This window comes from Amblyomma maculatum, chromosome 5, assembly GCF_055883805.1.
Source record: "Amblyomma maculatum isolate TAMU_Amacu chromosome 5, ASM5588380v1, whole genome shotgun sequence".
NCBI lineage: Eukaryota > Metazoa > Arthropoda > Arachnida > Ixodida > Ixodidae > Amblyomma > Amblyomma maculatum.
Window position 1 is genome coordinate 14874762 of NC_139348.1, and position 18608 is coordinate 14893369.

The 18608-nt window shown below is 45.5% G+C and overlaps 1 pseudogene; it reads right to left on the bottom strand.

The window, feature by feature from the left end:
* Window positions 1-347: 347 nt before the first annotated feature.
* Window positions 348-9797, bottom strand: LOC146187799 (uncharacterized; annotated as a pseudogene).
* Window positions 9798-18608: the final 8811 nt, after the last annotated feature.

The window sequence follows — 18608 nt, forward strand, 5'->3', positions numbered from 1 at the left end:
AAATTCGGGTGTTTATGAATGGTGGCGGCACCAGCGGCCATTAACAGAAACTGCATCTAAATTAAAAACAATAACGGCAATAGCAAAAAGCTTGGTTTGAGCACTTGCAGATGGCGCAACAATTTACTAACACCCAAAATGCGCACAAAATTTGGTCACTTTCTGCAGCGGAGTTTCGCAGCTGGTATGATCCAAAAGCTCTGCGCCAATGTTGCCGTCGTTACAAAATGCGACACCAAAACCATAAACACCGCAACGTCCAGACGACATTCGTCATACTGCCCTGCCATGCTGTTGTGATAACAGCTTTTTTTCTGTAAAACGAAGAAGCACTCACATTACGACCTTCATCTGCAATCAACACCATTAAAAAGGCCCCCATAACTCTCCTGTGGCCCGATTTCTTAGTTGTAAAAGAACCGATGTTCTCTTATGCAGAGGCACACGCGTGTCGAAGGTCTTGCATTGGCTGTGGCTCGGGTCCTCTGGGGGACTGACCCACAGTAGGTAAGAAGAGACATGGGCTCAGGAACAGAGAATATTAAGAGAACTTTATTCTCATTATTAACACAAAGAGTAGACGTCACATGGCAACGACAGAGACCACGAAGGGGGAAAAGAGGAACAATGGGGTCAGGCGCTCTTATATAGAGTTCAGTCCTTCAGATCCCGCCCTTTTCCACCAATGGGCGGAGCTCTTCCTTCTGCGCTGACGCTGCGAACAGTCGAAGAGGCGGATAGGTGCAAGCCCGTTGCTGGGGGCTCTTCTTTAGAATTTGTTGTTCTCACACGAACACACGCGCAGCCGTCCTGTGCCTCAATCATTTCAAGCAGGGAGGCAATCGCTGCTCGGGCAAGTATCCGAGTTTCGTAGGTACAAGACGAAGGGAGAGTGGGATGTGTTCTACCGCTTCTGCCAACATCGTCCCAACCTTTGTATACCCGTCTCGGATGGCGCTCTGGATGCGCTGCTGGAGAACGTAGCCATGAAGAATGGTGTTTTCGCTGTAGCCACAAATGCCGGCTGCTGGCGCCACGTCGTCTCCTCGAGGCATCGACGGTACGGCTGGCTGGGAACGCTCGGGTTTCCGGGTGGAATTCGTCCGGCAAACAGCGGGGTCCACGAACTCAACAGCTCTCCGCGGCCAGGAGAATCTCGATGGGCCAGCGCTCACAACCGCTGACCCGGAAGAGATGGGGAGACCTCCACGGTGATGCCCGGGCTCGGGTAGAACCCCTGGCTTGTAACTCCGGGTAAAAACGTTACCACAAAACACAAACAATGGAAAGAAAGCACACGTAGGACATTCCGTGCAACAAGGCACTGCTCCACGTGCAAGCGTCCAGAATTCGCGCACACCCACCAGGCTTTCTTTTCAAAGCACAGAAACACTTGACCCTAGAAAGTAATTGATTGTTGTCTGAACACCAAAACACGAATACATGGTCCCGCTGAAGTAGCGACACATGGACCGCTCCGAAACAATCAAAACAGGAGGTGATCATAGATAATTATCTCCTCATAACAGCCGGCTCAAACGGTCGGAATTCGCGTGAAGTTTTTCCTTTTTATACTGTACTGCAAAATTGTACTGCTGGAGTGCTTGGCTCCATCTGAGCAAACGACCATTTTTGGGGGACATTTGTCGCAACCATGTCAGAGGGAAGTGGTCAGTTTCAAAAACGAACTTTGCCCCGTACAGTAGGTAATACGAGAGCTTCTGTGCCGCCCATACCAAGCATGCGCATTCCTTTTCCGATGCGCTGTAGCTTTCTTCTTTGCGGGTTAGTTTACGGCTGGCATACAGAATCTAGATGCTCCTCATGGTCGCCGTCGACCTGGCTTAAAACACCACCCGTTCCTCTATCGCTGGCGCCGCACTGAACTACAAACTCCTTTCTATAATCCTGCGCCTTAAGCACGGGTCGCGACACTAGCACTTGTGTCAGGCTCTTGAAGGAGTTTTCTTTCGCTTCATCCCAAAGAACGTTATTGGGGGCTCCTTTCCGCAGGGCATCGGTTAATGGACTAGCCAGCTGGGAGTAGTTTGGGATGTACCGCTGGTAATACCCGACTATTTCCAGAAAGGATCGAATGTCCGTTTTGAATCGTGGTTGTGGAAATTCCACAATCGGGGTTATCTTTAACTCTGACAGACGCCGTGTTTCCTGGCCTACAATGTGGCCCAAGTAGGTCGCATGGGCACAGCCAAACCGGCATTTTTCCGCCTTCATTGTTAACCCGGCATCACGCAATCGTGAAAACACGCTTCTCAGATGTTTTAGATGTTCTTCCCAGGTATCAGAAGGAATTGCTGCGTCATCTAAATAAAATAGGGCGAAGCCCTGCATATCCTTCAGGACGATGTCCATGAGTTTAGAAAAACTGAATGGCGCATTTTTCAGGCCAACGCTAAGCACGAGTGGGCTAAATGTGCCTATTGGGGAGATGAAAGCGGCATACCTCCTTGCGCTTTCGGAGAGGGGAACTTGCCAATATCTCCGCACGAGTTCTAGCATGGAAATGTGCCTCGCGTTGCTCATCCTTTCCACCTTTTCTTCAATGTTTGGTATTGGGTAGAGCTGATCCTTAGTGATAGCATTCAATTTCCGGTAATCGACACATGATCGAGGATCCTTTCCCGGTGCTTCCAATATAATGAGAAGTGACGTGTAGTCACTTTCCGCTGGCTCGATAGCCCCCAATGCTAGCATACGGTGAATCTCGGTCTCCAGTATTTCTTTCTGTCGTGATGAGACCCTGTACGGCTTTGATCTAATTGGTTCTTTTGACGTGAACTCAATGTCGTGTGTAAAGAGATGCGTTTTCCCTGGGCGGCTGCTAAACAGGTCACCAAAATCGCTGCTTTAGAGTCTCTACCTGACAGGTACTAAGGAGCTCGGTGTTTACCGAGAGGGCCATGATTTGGTCCACGCTGCTATGGTCGTCGGTATTTCCCTTCAAATAGGGAACTTCGCAAACTGGCTCCTCAGGTTCATTCAGCGTTAAGTGGGCGATTCCGCTCCGTTCAACGTTCGGCTTCATCAGGTTACAATGATATATCCTCACTTCTTTTCCCCTGCCTGGAACCTTCAGAGCGTAATTCGTTTCTAATAGTTTGTGTACAACTTCCACTGGACCGTCCCAGTGGACATCAAGCTTATTTTTCCGCGATGGTCTGAGGCTCATGACACGATTACCCGTTTTGAACTGTCGGCCGAGGGCGCCTTTGTCGTAATAGACTTTGGAAGCTTCTTGGGCAGCTTTTATATTCCGGCCCACTAGTTCTCGGGTATCATTAAGGCGGCCTAACAGTTTAAGCCCGTACTCTACGACTGTCTGGCTCTCGCCTGTGCCCTCCCGCATTTCTCTCAGCATTCGAAGTGGGGAGCGGAGTGTTCTTCCGTACACGAGTTCTGCGGGAGGGAACCCGGTGGCTTCGTGGGGGACTGTTCGTAAAACGAACAGTGTGGCAGGCAGACAGTGCTCCCAATCCTCTTTGTGCTCATAGCAAAGAGCGCGCAACAGTCGCTTTCCATGCTGTTTCACTGAGGATGATACACGGAGCTGTGTATCAGCTTCACTCCGCATCTCTCCAAAAACTTGGTCGTTAAATTGCTAGTGAAGATCGTACCCTGATCCGCTTGGATTTCCGCCGAAAACCCTATCCGCACAAACAATGACAACAGAGCATCAACTATTTCGGAAGGGCTCAATTCTTTCAAAGGAACGGCCTCGGGAAATTTCGTGGCTGGGCATAGCATAGTAAGGAGATACCTGTAGCCTGACTTCCTCTTGGGCAAAGGACCCGCAGCATCTATTAAAAATCGGCGGAAAGGCTCAGAGATCAAAGGCACGATCTTCAAGGGTGCCTTCCAAGTCTCTCCCGGCTTGCCCACTCGCTTGCACACATCGCAAGATTTCAGGTAACGTTCTACGTCATTGAAACATCCTGGCCAATAGTACTCCATTAACAGCCTCTCCTTCGTTTTGTTAATGCCTAGATGCCCTGACCAGCTGCTCCCATGACACAAACTCAGAAGGTCAGCCCTGTACTTTTCAGGTACTATCAACTTATCAAGTGTTTTACCCTTTCTGTCCAGGTAGTATCGGTGCAATATTCCTCCTTTCTCATGCAAAGTTACATTGCGTCTAGCAATGCACTCTTTGGCTGTGACGTGTAGTTTTGCTAAGGTAGGGTCCTGCCTTTGCTCCGATATTAGAGTCTCTATATTCACTTGCAATAGACGGTCAAAGTTCTATGAAGCCGGGGATAATAGAGATCCCTCAGCGCTTTCTTCCTCATCTGATTGCCGTGTGATCGCAGTCTCCGTACGTGTGTAGATCTGAATCTGAGATCCAGTTATTTCTTCTTTCTCAGCGCTTGTTTCTAGTGTTAGTTCATCTTGTTCATCTCTCGCTTCCTCACGTTCGGGGATCTGGCTCAGCTGAGGGACGATTAAGCGGGTTTTGAACCTTGTCAGAGCCTGTACTGATCCGCTTCCGAGTTTCTGACCTCTCGCGCGCAGCAATAGATCCAACCGATTCATGAAAGGGTAAGGGTATTGAAATGGGAGAGCATTTGAAACAGCGGCCTCAGTTATGAGCTCTCCAAATTTAATTGAATTCAATTTTATTCAACACCGTGAAGATGTTAGGTGCGCCGACAAAAAGCCAGAAAAAGGCTTGACAGAGGTCGACGCACCCTACAAAGAGTTGGCAGCAGTATGCACAAACAAGCATTAGTTATAAGTAAAATCTCTACAATACAATAATAGCAGCTAGGTGCATATGAATATTGTATAAAACAGAACGTGAAACACTTACATTACCAATAATACAAAACAAGTAGAAATCACAGTGATGTTGATAGTGTTTTGTATACATTAGTTTACTTGTACATTGTTTAGCAAATAAGGAAGAGTATAGCGCAACATTTGGCGACCATAATTGGTTCTAGTTTTTGGCACAGTCCATGTGAAACGAGCGCGAGTAGAATAATTTTGGTCTTTTGCTTTGAAAGGAGACAGCTGCGTCATGAATGAGCTCTGTTTTAAAATATTAGTCTTGTACCTCCTAAAAAGTATGGTGTCATACAGTTGGTGAATGGAGATGATGCCAAGTGCCCCAAAAATCGGTTTAGTGTGATCAAATCGCGAAGAATTGGTCATACTACGAACAATTTTCTTCTGAATGAGATGCATCCGTTTAATATTGGTAAATGACGTGGTACCCCACACCAAAAAACAATAATTAAGAACAGAAGAAAATAGTGCATTGTACAACATCTGTTTAATACGCTGCGGCAATAAAAATCGCATTCTGGATACAACACCAGCAACCTTCGACAATTTGTCCCCAACCATTTCGATGTGCTCATCCCATGACATGTTTTCATGAAAAATCACATCTAAGCTTTTGACCGAATGGACTATTTGAATCAGCGATGAACCAGTGTTTAAGTGGAGTGTGAGACATGGCGGACAAGAAATCAGTTTATTTCGAGGCCTAAAGAGTACAGCCTTGGTTTTTTCGGTGTTTATAATTAGCGAATTGCATTCAGACCATTCATAAAGAAGGTGCAGACAAGCTATGGCTTGTTGTTCAAGGTCTTGTATGTGTGCGGCTTTAAAGAATAGAGTTGTGTCATCAGCATAAATTACAAAGCTTGGAATCTTACTTATGCATGCGATGTCATTGACATAAAGGAGGAAAAGCAACGGTTCTAAAACGCTACCCTGCGGAACGCCAGAAGAGAGGCGTTTGAAATTTGATAATTCATTGTTTATGGTCACTTGCTGCGCACGGGAACTAAGGTAGAAGGTAATCATTTCAAGAAATTTCCCCCGAAAACCATAATGTTCAAGTTTGGCTAACATTGTTTTGTGATTGATTCTATCAAAAGGTTTTGAAAAGTCAACAAAAATGCCGAAGAAGTTGCCGTTCAAACTACTCTAAAATTAGTTCTTTTTGGGTTAGAAGTGCGATCTCTGTCGAAAAGTTTTTTCTAAAGCCATGTTGAAAAGGTGTTAGTATGTTATATTTATCACAAAAAGTGGACATTCGCCTATACAGAATTTTTTCAAAACACTTCGAAAATATGGGCAGAATAGATATTGGACGATAATTTGACAGTTGATTTTGGTCTCCACCTTTGAAGAGAACGGTTACCTTGGCAATCTTCATTCCTTCGGGAAAGACTGCATGTTCGAGGCAGCAATTAAAGATGGAGTCCAATACTGGGCTAATTATATCGACTACATATTTTACTGGCAGAATTTTAAGGTCATCTATGTCCCGTGATCTGCTGTTGCGCAGAGCCAACAGGCAGTTCTTAATTTCAGTGGAATCTGTTGGCATCAAGTATGCTGTGGAAGGAACCCGCGAGTCAAGGCACTTCACATTCTGTGGGCAAGGATTATCATCTACCAGGGACACGAAGTATTCATTAAATTTATCTGCTAGTTTTTTTCCGCTCAGTCGTTCCTTGTCTACTAAGATATCCAGCATGCCGTCAGCTTGTCGACCACGGTTTAAAACTTCATTTATAGTTTTCCACACAAGGTCACTCCTTTCTAGTAAAGCTGGATTAAATAATTTTTCCATATATTCTTGTTTTGCTTGACGAAGAAAGGACGTTACTCGGTTTCGATAAGTCTTAAAGCTCGCTAGATCATCCAGCATTCTGCTTTGGATGAAACGATTATAAAGATCTGTTTTTCGTTTTATCATCCGAAGACATTCAGTTGTCATCCAGGGCTTACGTGCTTTGGAAGGTTTTTTGAAAGTGACAAGTGGAAAGCTGCGTTCATAAATAGACCTAAATGAAGTAATAAATGTATTATAAGCATTTACTGGGTCATCTTCGCTGAGCACAACACTCCAATTCACGGCCGCGATTATTTCCCTAAAGGAGTATAATGTGTCATCGTTTATACGCCGATATTGTACAGCAGGAACCGTGCACTGTTTTTGAGGGGATAAGCGGTCTACAAACATGAATATGGGCAGGTGATCACTTATCTGGGCATTAATGACTCCTGAGTGAACACAGTCAACTGGAGAATTACTAATGAAGACATCAATTGCCGTCGCTGTCTGAAGCAGTGTTGGTTTATTTATGGCATTGGTAAATCCATTGCTCTGCAATCTGTAGTCAACCTCAAGTTTACTTGCACAAGAAGATAAAAAATCTATGTTAAGGTCCCCACCTAGAACTAGGTTGAGCTTGTTTACTGTTATCCATTGCAGGTAGTCATTAAGGAAAACAGCGAAATTCGAGACGTTTCCTTTGGGAGGCCGGTAAATAACAGAGAAAGCATTTCTGCCACTTTGTAGCGAAAGCACTTCGTAATCTTCGTGTGTTACAGTAAAGACATCCAGAATGCTGCATTTGAAAGATTTTGCCAACGCTATCATAACACCGCCTCCTCGTTTATCTGTGCGGTTCTGCAGGTATGTGTTGTGATCAGACAGGTGCATAGCTTCGCTACTATTTTGATACCAAGTCTCTGTTATCATTAAAACGTCAAAACGGAAATTCAGTGTGCAGAAAAACGCTTCCAACTCATCACCTTTGCTTCGCAGAGATTGCGCGTTAAGGTGAAAGAAAGAGACAGCTTTCTTTTTCTGAGCAGATTCGGCACATAGGTCGGAAGGCAGCAAGAATTTGCACATCTTTTCGACAGCGGCTTTTGGTTATGTATTGGAAGCACTTAAGCTATCTTATCCAGGTCTTGGATACAGCAGATACGCACAATAATCGATGTTTCAGTTTTTCTGGGCAGACTTTGCCCATTCTTTGTCCAAACAAATTTCCAACCATGTTCCTTTTTCCGTGCTACTGCGCTCAGTTCAGTTCAGTCGTTCAGTCGTGTCCGACTCTTCGTGACCCTATGGACCATTTCACGCCACGCTTTCCGGTCTCTCACTATCTTCCTAACATCACATAACTTCATCTGCAGTGCCTCGAGGATGCCATCTAACCATCGCGTTCGCTGCCTACCCCTTCTCCGGCGACCGTCAACCTTTCCCAACATCAAATCTTTCTCCAGCGACTCCTCTCTTCTCATCAGATGACCAAAGTAGCTGAGTTTTAACTTTAGAATTTGACCCTCCAATGAGCAATCAGGGTTTATGGTCGACAGTTTCGACTGATTTGATCTTCTGGCAGTCCAAGGAACTCTCAAGAGTCTTCGCCAGCACCACAATTCAAAGGCGTCAATTCTTCGGCGGTCAGCCTTTTTCACAGTCCAACTCTCGCATCCATACATCACAACTGGAAAGACCATAGCACGAGTTATACGGATCTTGGTTGGCAGACTAATGTCCCTGCTCTTTACTAGGCGGTCAAGGCTAACCATTGCTCTCTTTCCCAGAAGCAGGCGTCTCCTAATTTCATGGCTGCAGTCTCCTCCCGAGGTAATCTTGGAGCCCAAGAAGAGAAAATCTGTCACAGCTTCCACTTCTTGTCCATTGATGCTCCAGGACTTGATAGGGCAAGGCGCCATGATCTTTGTCTTTTTTATGTGAATCACATTTTGTCAGAACTCTCTGCCGTGACCTGTCTATCTTGGGTGGCCTACACAGCACAGCTCACGACTTCATCGAGTTTCGCAAGCCCCTCCGCCACGACAAGGCAGTGATCCATGAAGGGGGCTACTGCGCTACCCAGCAGTTTTTTGAGGGATGGACACAAGTGCTCATTTACATACACAGTGTCTGAACCACTATAGCCAAGTTGTCCTGATGTAAGCTGCGCCTTTTTCGCTTTCGCTAGTACAGTGTCGCGCTTTGTTCGAGTTTTGAATTGGACAACTATATTTGGGGTAGTCTTGTTCTTCGTCTGAACGCGGTGGCAAACATCAACATCACTTTCCAGTATTGGCTCATTGATCATTTCTCCCATTTTTTCCAACATGTTCGGAAGGTTTTCTCGTTATGCAGCTGGAAGGTCCTTGATCTCGATTTCTGGTGTACTGCTCCAGACTTGTTAATCGTTGTTCAAGGTCAGAGCATCGCTTTCACAGTTCGTGACATTCAGATGACATTGCAGCGTTTTCAGATTTCAGTTCCTTATTTTCTTCTTGCAAGGAAGAACACCTGACTAGCAAATCATCATACTCTTCACTGCAATGCTCTACACTTTTGGTTAGCTCTCTTGAGTCGTTGCTCAGATCACGTTCTAGTGAACTGCGCGTCGCTGCGATTTCTTTACGAAATTCTTTTTTCAGCTCTTCTCGAAGTTTTTCAATTTCAGAAGGCATAGTAAAGCACAAGATAATTGGCACGAACAGCAGGGAAAACACGGTATCAATGTGGCAGCAGTGACAGCAATAAGGCACAACTAGTCTCACTTAAGAAGAATGCTGTAACCTAACCTGCAAATAGACAGAGTACGATGTAAGCCAGTGTTCGCAGTGCCGTCACTGCTGCCAAGAAGACGGGCCAGGCACAGAAGTTTCTTTTAAGTAGCCTAGGAGCCAGTCATGGCGCTGAACGCAGGAGGCGGGGGGTACGGAGCGCAGGCGCGAAGATATGACTTGATGCAGATTGCTTGTCAGCTCAGGAGCGTCGAGGTAGCTGCACGGGTTTCAGTATAGACACGTTCTGCAAATAGACAGGGTACGATGTAAGCCAGTGCTCGCAGTGCCGTCCCTGCGAGCACTGGCACCCCGCAAATCCTCACTGTAGCCATTGGTAGGCAGACACTGTGTTCTTCCACTGCCTGTTTGATCTAGGCCACTTCACCATTGAAGTCATCTGCTGTGACATATGATGAGTGGATAACATCCATCGTCGCAGCGCTATCCCGAAGCACTCTGCAGGGTTTCCCATTTACCTGCAGTTGGTGCAAATACGGTCGAAGCACCTATAAGTTCACGCTATCATCGACGCATGAGAACACCACTCGCGGCTTCGTACATTTAGCCGCAAAGTGCCCGACACCATTGCAGTTATAGCAGCGAAGTGGTTTGCTAGCCTCAAATTCTCTTTTTGCGGCTTTCTCAACGCCCTCTCTTCGACTGCTCTTCGCGCTTTTCTGGCGCTTTTCTGGATGCCTCGACCAGCTCCGAACTTTTTACCTGCGGAACCCTTCTGCAAGGTAACAAGCCTCGCAGCGCGTTTCTCACCGGTGACACTACACCCTCGTTACTTAGCTTTCTTCGCGTCGCGTGCTCTTCCGCGAGTTCGGCGGCACTTGCAACTGTGTAGACATTTTCCCTTTCTTGAACCCACAGTTTCACTGCATGGGGGACGCTTCGGTAAAATTGTTCAAGGCAAATGCATTCAAAGATTTTGTCTGCTTTCATAAGCTTGCGCTCCCTTAAGCCACTCGAGCAGGTTGGCCTTAAGAGCATATGCGAATTCCGGATAGCCCTCCAACTCGCACTTAATCGTGTTTCTGAACCGCTGACGGGAGGCTTCGGCAGATAGCCTGTATCTTTTCAGAAGGCTGGCTTTGATTTTCTCGCAATAGGCTGCATCCTTTGCATTAAGCCTTGCGATAACTTCAGCTACTTCACAGGGCAAGACGGTCAAAAGCCGTTCTGGCCAGGTATCACGGGCAAAGCTCTCATGTTCACAGGCTCTCTCAAAATTTCCCAGGAACAATCCTATGTCCCGTCGGTCCGATTTTAAATGATTGCATAAATTTGTATGTGCGATACGATTCTCCATCGCTTGCTCTTTCAGGAGTCACCGCTCTCGCTTTAGCGGCTTCCTGCCTTTCTTTTTCAAGCTGCAAACGCTTTAGTTCTCATTCCTGTTTCTCAGATTCCCATTTTTCACGTTCCTTTTCGTTTTCCCACTCTCGTTCGGCTTCCTCCTTAAGCCGTTTCTGCTCCCGTTCAGCTTTCTCCTTTGATTCCTGAGCAGTTTACCAAGCATCTACGAGCTGGTCATTATTCTCTACGTGTTGAGGGAAGTTCCTAGACATGTCTATCTTCGACTTTTTGCTCCGCCCTTCTAGTCCCAACTCGTCGCACAACAATAGCAAGTCTGCCCTCGACAACTTCATTAGGTTCATTTTCGTGCCTTTTCTGCTTTGGTTCTGCTGTCAAGTGAAGTGGTTGGATACTGTCTCAACTGACAAACGCTCAATTCACAGTGGTTCAAGATTATTCACTCAAAATCTGATGCCTGGTGAATCATTAGCGAAAACCAAACACTCACGCGCAGAAGTAGCACGACGTCGTCCGGTTCATCCCAGCTGCTGCAAGCCAGCTGTTGCGTGTCGAGGCTCCTGTATTGGCTGTGGCTCGGGTCCTCTGGGGGACTGACCCACAGTAGCTAAGAAGAGACATGGGCTCAGGAACAGAGAATATTAAGAGAACTGTATTCTCATTATTAACAAAAAGAGTAGCATAGAAGTAGACGTCACATGGCACCGACAGAGACCACAAAGGGGAAAAAGAGGAACAATGGGGTCGGGCGCTCTTGTATAAAGTTCAGTCCTTCAGATCATGCCCTTTTCCACCAATCGGTGGAGCTCTCTCTTCTGCGCTGACGCTGCAAACAGTCGAAGAGGCGGATAGGTCCAAGCCCATTGCTGGGGGCTTTTCTTTAGAATATGTTTTTCTCGCACGAACACACGCGCGGCAATCATGTGCCTCAAGCATTTCAAGCAGGGAGGCAGTCGCTGCTCGGGCAAGTATCCGAGTTTCATAGGTCCAAGACGAAGGGAGAGGGGGATGTGTTCTTCCGCTTCCGCCGCGACGGTACACATCGTCCCAACCTTTGTATACCCGTCTCGGATGGCGTTGTGGATGCGCTGCTGGAGAACGTAGCCATGAAGAATGGTGTTTTCGCTGCAGCCACATTTGCCGACTGCTGGCGCCACGTCGTCGCCTCGAGGCAGCGGCATCGACGGTACGGCTTGCTGGCAACGCTCAGGGTTTCGGGTGGAATTCGTCCGGCAAACAGCGGGGTACACGAACTAAACAACGCTTAGCCCTCGAACCATGGGCTACCCGTTTGTCAGTCGTGACTTGGGAGACGTTGTTATATTGCTGTGGCAACCATTCACTGCCTGTCCCACATGTGCCGCACGGCGAGACAGTACGATCTTGCACACAATTCCTTTGATACAGGCCACAATACAGTTCTGGTGCTTGACACCGCAAGAAGGTTCTGTGGTCCGATTTTTCATTTTTTGCCCATACGCTTCCAAGCTTTTAGGCACAGGAAATACTACTGACAGTTTATGCCTATTTGCAAATTTTTTCAGCTTTTGGGAAAGAAAATAAACAAGGGCAGAATTACAAGACCTTTGTTTCTTTATTTTCCCTTTGCGTCTTTCCTTTCACCTCCTTCATATCAACCGTGGCCAGCACCTTGTTTAGGAATCCCGCTGCCTTAAGTCTAGCGCCCTGGACGTCGATGCTTTCATTCACCTTTTGCTATCAAGACTTTTTAATCGCATGCTTGAAGCATGCAACCACAATTTCACGCTTGACCAGCCATGATTGTGCTCAGTGATATTAATGCAAGCCTTCTTTTCCCCGCATTATGAATAGTGAAGTGAAAATTGATCCTTCTACGATCTAGAAACCAATTCACGCGGGAGTTATCGGATGCCTTTTCAATGTCATTGAATGGAGATGAAGATGGCTATACATGTTATTTATCGTTAGCATTCACTTGGAAACAAAAGGCCTTGCTTCAGAAAAGAAATACAGGGTGGTGTAACGCATGTCATTGCATTTCAATGTGTTTTTCGCCTTTGTTCTTCTTCGTGTTATTCTCATTCTCTACGTTACGAACGAGAACGTTCTTATGCGCGCTTCACTAATGTTGGCTGTGTGGCACTAAGGCCGGATTAACAGTTATGAGGGCCCGGTTCAAAAAAAAAAAAATTAGAGGACCTCTATAATCCCACCATTCTCTTCCCTCTCCCCACTGCACTACCCCGCCGCTTGTTGCAATATTTGAGACTTGGCGCCTTTTAAAATTTTCTATACAGAACACTACGCCATATTTACTAGAAGATTCTGCGGACTGATTATGAATATCGCCCGAGCATAAAGTTTCCTGCAGAGCACACGAGCACACTGGTATCTAGACTGAGCTATTCTCTAAAATGATAGGACACATAACATCCCCCTCAGAAGTCAGAGGCGCATTTATGCAAAAAAAATTTCTTCAGTGGCTATTTGCTTGGCTAATTCGATAGCGCATGATTGGCTGCGTGTGCTCAGACGAGGAATATAGATCGACATTGTTCATAAGCTGTTTACGAATTCTTACTGTAAATACGCTATCGGTCCTCTAAACGCTTTGTGAATTCCTACAGAAAGACGCAATGAAGCTCTCCGAAGGCAATATTCCTTTAGAAACAGCAATATAATGTTATAATGCCGACCTACAGTGCCGCAAATAATATTTATTTTTCCAAATGCTGTCATAATTCGGGGAGCTAAATCTCCCGAAAATGGTTACGCCTGTAGAAAATGACATTACTGAGTTGGCAAAAGTAAGATTCAACGGAAGCAAATGATGAGTAATATATGTTTACGTCTATACAGATTGCCCTCATTTTCAAAGAAAGCATATTTAAGCTTTGCCCATAATTTCAGTCTTCAAATCAGATTGAAGGACTTCTGCATTTGTGGCACACTTTTCTGCCTTCTATTTACTGAATGAATGTGCATTTTACCAGAGAGCTTATGCAGCTCACCCCATTGAGAAGCCGCCGTCGCCGTACAAAAAAAAAAAAAAATTACACAAAAATATGGTGTCCACTCAGAAAAGGGTGGGCACTTAAGCTTCGCCTCCAAGTTGAAGGCAATTGCCTTCAAAAAACGGGTCCGCGAGCCATGGTTTTGCCCAACGAGTGACAAATTTAATCTCTTTAAAATACACTGGTTAATTCCGGATAAACGAAAAAGCATTCAATAAAAAGAGACAGCATCGGGTGCTACTGCGCTGAAAACATGCCGTTCATGCGAGCGACAATAAAAACCAAAGATAAAGCACACCGACGGTCAAGGCTCTACAGCGGCGAGACAAAACACACTGCAGAGCGAAAAGGGAGAGCAATGGGGCCAAATTGCGAACGGTGGCACAAGAAACTGCTCCTCGCGTGGCAGCAACTCACGCAAATACGCCCAAGCCATTCCTGCAGGCTCTGCTTCCGTCTGCTCACATGTCTTCGTACAGTCGTCCGTGCCCATTCCGCTGGCCCTTGACGCACGCTGGCCGCCCAACGCTGGCCTCTCCCGCCGGACAAAAAAACCACGAGCCTTGCTTTCAACGCCCTTATCTATCCCCGTCCTTTCGCCGCTAACATGCTGCCCCCAAGACTGGCTGCGCGCTCATGCGCACTCGCGCTGCCTGCGCGAACACAATGCAAATAGAAAAAAGCGAGAGCAGTTTGAAACATTAAAGGGGCTTTGGAGCTCCACAATGTGTAATATGGGATAGATAGCGTTAATGGCTCCCATATTTGCCCCCCGCCCCCCGTGTGTTCATCGTTCGCAATCATGCACTGTCCTTTAAAGTAAGGTGAACACTTAAGCCGTGCTGTCGCGTCTACAAAGCGAAGCTCAAGCATCCTCCTATTTTTTTACATAAACATTACATGTCTACACAAAGAAGAAATTTTAAGTTCAGATATTTCACAGGAATTGAATTTTGAAATTTGTCATGTATTCGTATAACATGTATGCTTTCTTTCAGATTTTAAGTACGTAAATACAGGTATTTACGTAGTGTTTTCGAGCCTTTTGTTGGGAGAGTTCCTTGATGAGATCTTCAAAGTTGACCCGCGAGAGAAGTTCGTGTCTCCACTCAATTAAAGGCAAACTACTGGAGTGGCTGTCAGCTGTGAGCAGTCATAATTCCTAACTAATAATTTTTTTCGTTTGACACAGCTTGCACTACTCATGATCATTATAATCAAATACACATTTGTCCTCAAAAGCTGTAATGACAGTGGTTTATCCGCTGGTACTAGCTGACTCCTAACTGAAAGCCGGCTAGGACCCGTTGATTTCACTTGACCACCAACTGGTGCCCGCTGATTCCAGCTGGAAGACATCTGAAACCAGTTACTGCTGGTTAGATACCAACAAACGCTCTGAAACCAATTAGAACCAGATACAAACATTCGGACTATTTTTTCATCTTTTTCGCTGAGTACAAAGTTTTGTACTTTGGCGAAATTTGAGACTCGATTTTGGATAAAGTGTACTAACAGCTTTTGAGGAGCTTTTGAGGCATTGCAATATATAAGCTCTTGTAAAATCATGGGAAATCAGAAACAATATGATTTGACTGTTTTTCTGACCAAACTGAGGAATGCGAAATATTTTCCAGAGCTCTCGCGAAACCCCTGAGAACGGAGGGCCCGGCTTATTTGAATCCGGCCCTGTGTGGCACTGCGAGGATTATGCTAAAGAGGAATGTAACTAATGGAAAGTCAGTAAACCTGCTCCTGATAAGGGCAGGTTTACTTGATATGTGGCCCTACGGGAAGATTATAGCGCTATCCAAAGATCAGGGGAAAGTCGGATGAAATGTGGTTTTTAATAAAATTCTTATCGACACCAGGGGGCCGGCACAACCAGAGAAAACCAAAAATTGACCTAATTCTAGAAGAATCTCGCTGTCTTGAGGGAATAGAATAACGCAATAAAGGATTTGTGGGCTCAAAACATGCGGTTCTTGCAAGCCATTCCCCTTAGAAGACGTTCCCTAATTGCCGTTATTAGCATAGGAGGATGCTTGAGACAAAATGAAAGAAACTTTTGCAGGGCTGTGTAGAGACTCGTAGTGTATCTTACTTCTTACTCGATGGCGAACAAAATTAATGGCGTAGGCTCTAACTCACGAAGAAAAACCTTGTGAAATCTGTTTCGAAATGGCCTCATTAAGGTGCCCTGGGAACGTTTTAGCTCTCTTGAGCTTCGTATAGTTTTGTTCTTTAAAGGATTGCATGCATACTCTTTTTGTTGTGATGTTTAATTAGCAGGATCTGCATACGTATGCGGGTCTTCCGCAGTTATCTAGAGTAAAAACAAAAGCAGTATTTTTTCGGATATGAGGATTCTACTTCTGAGATAATTAGTGAAACTTTACCTTCTGCTTCCAGAGTGTGGTGCACCAGGTTTTATCTTTCGGCTTAGGCAGCGTAAAGACAGGTTGTGCATTCATACTCCTGCAGTGCATTCTAAACACAAATAAACATATAAGGAAGTAAAATGGCAGTAGCACGTCCTCTACCACACTCTCTTTAAGGGTAAGGGCATCTTTTGATGATGTTGAACAGAAAGTATTGTATTGTATACCTGAACCCAGGGGTAGATGTTTATCGCTAGACATACGGAATACCTATGACCGGGAATAGAAGTCAGTCTTCAGATAAAAGTATGCGAAGTTCTAGCATCTACGAATATTTTAAGTGCTGTGGCAGAATTCTCAAACTGCTAAAATGAAACGCATGGCGCAGCTGTAAAAGTCTCCTGGCATTCCTAATAGCATGGAATAAGCATGGTTTGAGGAATGCATGAATGCATACGCCTATGTTCCCTATAGTAGCATTCCACACACACACACACACACACACACACACACACACACACACACACACACACACACACACACACACACACACACACACACACACACACACACACACACACACACACACACACGCACACGCACACGCACACGCACACACACACACACACACACACACACACACACACACACACACACACACACACACACACACACACACACACACACACACACACACACACACTACACTCCCTGGCATGCACCACCAAGAGATTAGCATGTCCAGAGGACATCCTGCCCTCTTTTTACTCTATTATGGGGTAATTCGTATTAAGAGGGCAGACCATATTAGTTAATGCAGCTCATAAATGTTGACTATAGTCAGCACTTTTGTATTATCTTAACTCTTCTTCATTAGTCAAAGCTGTATCGTGCACGTGATTTTTACATTCGATGTGACAATGCGCCAGCGATTGCGAGCCTGTTTCTGATGAACAAATTGTCTGTTCAAATTAGAAAGACATTCACTGGGCAAGTTATGTTATTATAGATCCTAACTATTTTGCAGTAGTGCAGGAGTGCAGCGGTGGCGCAGAGGTAGAACATCCACCTCGATTATAAGAGCACTTTGGACCAAATTCGGATGGCGCGCAATTTTCCACCTGATGGAATTACATAAGCAGGTTTGGGGAGTTACCTGATGCCAGTGAACACCTCCGAAAACATCCCTCACCTGAATAGGGTTTGGCCACCCCTATGCAGTAATCGGCCACAGACTCCTGCATGAACACACTACTAAACACACTGAACACACTACTAAACCCCCGTCTTTCAGTCCTCAGCGGCTGCGGCGGAGCAGCTGACGTAGCGGCAGTCAGACCTGTAACGTTGCTGTGCGTGCTACGACTTCCTGGCTACGGACAGGCCGCCAATGAAAACTGGCCCTGGCAACGTGTAACGCTGGAACCCTAGTAAGTGAGACTAGTTTAGCAGTCTCTTTCAAGGAACAAGCGAGCATTAAATGGGATGTCATAAGGCTTAGGGGGTTAGGGGGCCAAATGATGCATATATTTTACTGAAATGTGGGCACGTGTTGTGTTGTCGAAGTTTACCTGATAGACGGGAACTAAAAGTAGGGTTTCTGGTCAATAAAGCTGCCACCATTCTTAAGAGCATATTCGAGTTTCTCCATGTTACCCATATAGCTGATAGCATAAATGAATTGAATAGCATTAAAGAGCGGGTGGCAGGCATCGTAATTAATCTTAGTAAGCATTATAGACTGAAGGTCATACTTGACCACGTGCCTATGTGTAGTCATGATGATAAGCATTTGAAAGCTTCTACAAATGTATAGAAGCGAGAAAGGGGGATGTAAAAACGCACTGTACTATGATGGATGATTTCAGTGAAAAGAAGGCAAAAAGCAGGCTGGAAACCAGGCAGTGGCGGACTATGGCATTGGTTCTAAAGATAGCAGAGAGGAGCTAATAGTTCAGTTTGCTGAGCACAATACCTTATGGATTATGAATACTTTTTCAGCCAACAGAAAAATAAAAAATGGACAAGGAAAACTCCTAATGGTGAGATTATAAATGAACTTCACTTCACTCAGTGTTCTTACCCTCACATTATGCAGGATTTACACGTAATCAAAGATGCGATGCAGTGACCACATGATGGTAAGGTAGGTAACGTGGGAACGAAACACATTAGCAAGAGAGAAGTCTATCAGAGGATTAGCGGTGAGAGGGAAGGAAAAAGAATTCAGGATCTCGCTACAGGCCAAATATTCAGCTTTAAGAGAGGCTTACGACCTTAATGCAGGAGCTATGAACGGTAGCGTCCATGATATCCTTACTGATTGCGCGGCAGAAGTAGGCGGTAGGATAGTGAGAGGGAATACCGGTAAACTATCTAAGCAGACGAACCATATGATTAAGAAATGCCAATGAATGAGGGACGAAACATATGATTAAGAAATGTCAATGAATGAGGCCCTCCAACTCAGCAGACAGGATGGAACTGGCAGAGCTATCAAAGCTAATCAATAGGTGCAAACAGTCCAACATAAGGAAGCGCAGCA